At 37.7% G+C, this 5,754-nt stretch overlaps 1 long non-coding RNA gene across 1 annotated transcript; it reads left to right on the top strand.

Moving 5' to 3' along the window:
- The first annotated feature begins 4,688 nt into the window (after positions 1–4,688).
- LOC122078457 lies at positions 4,689–5,545 on the top strand. The gene is made up of 2 exons (XR_006140076.1): positions 4,689–4,820; positions 4,935–5,545. It is a non-coding gene; the product is annotated as an uncharacterized LOC122078457 (long non-coding RNA).
- The last annotated feature ends 209 nt before the right edge of the window (positions 5,546–5,754 follow it).

Below are 5,754 nucleotides of genomic sequence, written 5' to 3' on the forward strand. Positions count from 1 at the left end.
GATCTGGGTTGAATGTCCAATATAAACTTTCAAACACCCACGTCTGCAACAAAGGTTTTTGCCTTCCCCAAACTTTTATCTTGGCAAAAGATCTTGACCAAACTATAATTCTTGGCCAATCCTTTTTAGAGAAAATCAAGCCTTTCAAAATAACCCAAGATGGCATTACAACAAAATTTCAAGGACAAAAAATTGTCTTCTCTTTTTTACAAGCTCAAACATCTGTCAACCAAAGTCTCAACAAAATTAAACAATTAAATTTCCTTAAAGCAGAGCTTCTTCACCAAAGAATCTCTGAACAACTTAAAAATCCCAAAACCATTCACCAAATTAATCAAATCAAGTCCAAATTTGAGCTCAACCTCTGTTCTGATGTTCCTGATGCCTTTTGGCACCGCAAATAGCATATGGTTTTTCTTCCTTATGCTTTGGGTTTTTCAGACCTCCAAATCCCAACCAAAGCCCGTCCGGCTCAAATGAATCAAACTCTTCAAGAAACATGCAAAGTTGAAATTAATGACCTCCTAGCCAAAAACCTCATTCGGCCTAGTACTTCCCCTTGGAGTTATACAGCTTTTTATGTTAATAAAGCTGCCAAAATTGAACGTGGTACTCCCAGGTTGGTTGTCAATTACAAACCTTTAAAAGATGCCCTTCAATGGGTTTGATATCCAATCCCAAATCAAAAGGATCTCCTACAAAGGATTTACCGAGAAAAAATCTTTTCAAAGTTTGATATGAAATCTGGGTTTTGGCAGATCCAGATCCATGAAAAAGACCGATATAAGACTGCTTTTACTACCCCCTTTAGTCTTTATGAATGGAATGCCATGCCATTCGGTCTGAAAAATGCTTCTAGTGAATTTCAAAAGATCATGAATGACATCTTCAACTCATACGGATAATTTACAATTGTCTACATCGATGATGTCCTTGTCTTTTCTGATTCTGTAAAACAGCATTTCAAACATCTAAGAATATTCTACCAAATTATTAAATCAAATGGACTTGTCCTTTCTAAAAGAAAAATGGAATTTTTTCTTACCAAAGTTCGTTTTCTTGGACACTTGATCGAAAAAGGTACCCTTACCTCTATCGATCGTGCCATTTCCTTTGGTGAAAAATTTCCTGATCAATTACTTGACAAAACTCAATTACAAAGGTTTTTAGGAATCCTAAATTATGCCCGTGATTTTCTTCCCCAAATTAGTAAAATTTTCGAACCTTTATACCTTTGGCTTAAAAAGAAACCAACTCCTTGGTCTCCGGCCCAAACCACGGCCGTCCAGACTATCAAAAGGCTTGTCAAAGAAATTCCCTGTTTGTTTATTCCGAACCCTGAGGCCTTTAAAATTGTCGAGACCAACGCCTCAAATATTGGTTACGGAGGAATCCTCAAATAGAAACTTCCCAATACAACAAAGAACAATTAGTTCAATTCACTTCTGGTATATGGAATTCTGCTCAAAAGAATTATAGTATCATTAAAAAATAAATTATTTCCATTGTTCTTTGCATCCAAAAATTCCAAAATGCATTATTAAATAAACCATTTTTAGTTCGTGTTGATTGTAGCGTAGCTAAATTTATTTTACAAAATGATGTTTCAACCTTGCATCTAAACAAATTTTTGCTCGATGGCGAGCTTTACTTTCAATTTTTGAATTTTAAATAGAATACATTAAAGGAGAATCCAATTCTATTCCTGACTTTCTTACCCGTGAATTCCTACAGGGCCAGATTCCACAACTCAATCTCCTTACAATGGCTCCCCCTAAAGAGTCCACTCCTCAAATTCTATCATCAAGACAAAATCCAGTTATGGCGCCTCTGCCGCTGCCCCATCAAACCAAATTGTCATCAGAAGCCAATCCCAATTGGCCTCTATAAACAAACCTTACTCACATGTCATGATTCTTTCCTCGGCCACCGCAGGACATCTCCAACCCACAAACAAAGCCAGTTTCAGCCTCCAAACCACCCAAGCTAAGACTCTCCAAACTTTCCAAGGTTCCAAACCAAAGAGCCAATACTATGAAAAACCTTTCAAAGAAGACCTCTTTATTATTGAGGAATCTCTCCAAAATTATATGGATTCCTTAATTCATATTGCCCAAAGAATTTTCTTCCAAGGGTGGCATTATCATTCCCCCTCCTCTGCAAAAACACAGGAATTCTATGAGTACATTCTCGTAGACACTGACTCTGTCAGATTTAAACTCAATTTTGATAAAAATGACAAATCCTTGGTTACTCACACCACCGTAACCATATGCAAAATTCTTAGTTTCCAAGACTGGGGCAATCACCCCCTCACCACAAGAAATTTCCCAAATTTCCAAGACTGGGGCAATCAAGAGGCCTGGTACAAAGCTTTCTGTTTCCAAAACAGGATCAATCGTCATTCCTGGTTCTTTTGTTTTGACTACAAATTTAATAACCAAACTCCCCCATGGTTTCCTCGATGGTGGGATCAATATGGTCCTATGATTGACATCCTCCCACCGCAAATTCAAAATTCGTTCCAACTATTTTGCCAACACTCCACTACACATCCTCACCAGCCTGACCTTCTCCGATTTTTCCTCCACTGCCGTCTGGCATGGATACTTTTCTAGGAATATGAAATCTATGATTTCCAGACTCCCGACTGGGTTGCTCCAGTCCTTTGTCGGATCTTCAATGCCAAATGGTGTGATAACTGTGATGTCTCAAAATACGAAAAGACGGCACTCATTCATAGCCTTACGGGACACAAACCTGTTCCGGCCCTTCCAACATTGTCAAAATCAAGCATCAAGAGTGAAAAGGAAGCTCTTCGAGCCCGCCTGGCTGAGCTCGGTTCCGACTCAGATAATGAAGAAGACTCCAACGATGGTGTCTACAGTCTTAGTTCCATCAAAGGTTCTATGCTGGCCCATTGCCACACTCAGCAAATGGCCCAAGATCCCTATGAAGATGATCTGGAACCCTCTTCGATCAAACCCTGATTTGGTCCTTAACGTCTGCTAGGACGGTTTTAAACTAGCCGACTGGTGAAGTTGAAATTTCACCTAGTCAAATAACCTCGGACAACCTGTTAAGGAAAGGAGGTACTGTTACTATCCCAGGTAAAAGGACAGTCAGGCCAATACCAGGCTCAGATAAACATGGTACAAATACCCTTGATCAAACCAATACGGAGAACAGTGTCCCTGACACGTGGAATGCCGTGGTGTGATCATAGAAGATTCCAAATCGAAGGACAAGATCATCCCCAACTTTTGGCACCTACAGTGCCTGCAAACAGTATTCAAATTCAAGTGCACAGTACGAAATGAAATGTAATTTAGTACTGTTCCAAATGAAAGTAGAATAGTACCAAATGAAACCCAAATGCACCGAAAACCCAAATGTAATTCAAATGTGTTTCCTTGCCTTATAAAAGGAGTACTACCCCATTTCCCAAATCACTTGTAAAAAATCAAAATTAAGAGAGAGAGAGAAGCTCTCAAGCAAGCATCGCCCTCTGAGTTCTACAAAGATCATCCAAGCTCCGCTGGACTTCCAAGTACTCCGTCGGTCTTCAAACAACTCCAGGTTCCGATCGTCCCCTACAAGTCCGATTGCCCTCAAAGGTTAGCTCTAGCAAACTCCAAAGATCTCTCGTAGATCAACACATCCTTCTTCTCCTCAAACCTTCCAACCCAAACCTACCCAAAGCCTTGTATCTTGATCTCCAAATATTATATGCAAAGTTTACTTTAATTTTCAAATTGCATCATTATTTTCTGCATTTCATCTTGCATATAGCTTGCTTCTTGTTCTATCCTCAGATCAAAGCCTATAGTCGTGCCTCTTGATTTTGAGAAATAGATCTGGTTAAGTAACTTTTATTTTCAGTCTTTACTTTCTGTTCCTATTTTGAGTTCATGGTCTTGTTCTTTTATTTATTTATCTTAATTCAGCATGATTTAGTCCTAAGTAAGATATCGCACCTATCTTAGTGTTAGTCTCCTTGCTGGATCGAAGTACGATATTATACCGGTCTCGTTCTTCTCACCATACAGAACCAAAAGATCACTATTTCCTTAGATTTTGATGTAGATCGATCTTGTTATCTATATATATATATATATATATAGTTTTTGTGCTTTTTATAATTTTGTCAGATTCTTGCAGTCTTGTCGCGATATTGGGTTGGCCTGGTTGTACTATTATATGTGCTATTTGAATATTAGTGATCCCAACATTTCTTTTCAAGCTTCTTATAAGAAACTTTGTTTTTTCATTTTCTTACCCCCAGTGGGTGATTTTTTAAAGCCTGCCAACTGCCATATGGCAGATATTTTGTTGGCTCCTTCCTGAAAACCGATGCAGACCAAGGAAATGGTCAAATGACTACTCTTTAGGTGTTTTTTGGACCTCTTGCTATATTTTTCTGATTATTCAAAATATTATGAGAAATAAAATTTCAGTTGTCATTTTCTTGTAAATTCTGGTTAGGGACCCTGTACTCTGGAATCTGCATGCCACATCTACTTTCTCACATTATGATTTGTCTGCTTATTACCTTCGGTTTGTAGTTCATGCTTATGGTCTGTTTGAGTAGCACCTTATATTCAATCATTTTTCGCATTTCGTGTACACTGTATATTGTTTGTATATTTTACGTAGAGCAATTTGTTTCTCAGCCATGATCTTGTTATTGCAGGTTAAAGATGCCACATAGAACACGGCCTATGACTGCTCTCTTGGTGTTTGTGGGAGTGAATGTTTTGGCATCAACAATTACTCCAATGTATGATTTCGTTTGCTTCCTTCCATATTGGGAAAGAAGGGTATTACTTTATACCAATTCTTCATTTAACTTTCAGATTTATTTATTCATATTCATATTTCATCATTCTAACAACTCTCTTTGAACTTATTTGTTTATGTTTGATACATCTTAGAGAGAATGTCATCGAAAGGAACGTGAAGCTGCTTTAACGAAGGGGCCCTGAATCTGCCTAAAGGATTTTCTGATGCAAACTTTTCAAATCACTGATTTCTGTGCTTCATTGTTTGTGTTGTGAAGTTGCAATATCTATTTTCCTGGAAGAGTAAAAGTGAACTGGAAGATGTGTTTCTGGTAGCAAATTTAGGTTCTCCTTACCCTATGGGTTAATGTTGCTTTTGCTGGAACATGTTACTACAGGGTTTTCTTAGTCATGGAATGGGTAACACTTTGCTGAAGCGTTGGCAGACATGTAGGTTTTATCTGTTGGAGAGTTTACTGAATAAGTATACCTTGCCGCCGATTGTCGCTTTATGAGGCTGAAAATCAACATTCTGAGAGAGAAGAAAAGCAAGAACTTATAGAGTTGAAATCCTACGTTTCTCGCAGATAGTAGGAAAAGTACATTTGTGAAAACTGAATAGCTGTTCAATTTTTTTCTACCCCCACCCCATTGGAGAGATAGCAAAGATGAGTGTTCCATTTTGGCTCAATTGCTCCAAATTTTTTTTTTTTGTAAAATATTGTAGATATTTTCCACATGATAAGGATGAAGTTTGATACTCATTGTTAGCCTGATTGATGAAGTGAGACTAATTGTGTGGAAAATTTACGTTTTGAAGTTGAATTTATGATTTCCAGTTTAATATCCTCTAGAAAATCTTAATTTTACAGCCTAGAACTTCATCATTGAGAGGTAATAAAATGTAAAAACTAAGGCTGCGTTTAGTAACGTTCAAAAAAAAGGTTTGTGGAGTTTTTTCGTTCTATGGGAA

The sequence above is a fragment of the Macadamia integrifolia genome, chromosome 5, assembly GCF_013358625.1.
Source record: "Macadamia integrifolia cultivar HAES 741 chromosome 5, SCU_Mint_v3, whole genome shotgun sequence".
Classification (NCBI taxonomy): domain Eukaryota; kingdom Viridiplantae; phylum Streptophyta; class Magnoliopsida; order Proteales; family Proteaceae; genus Macadamia; species Macadamia integrifolia.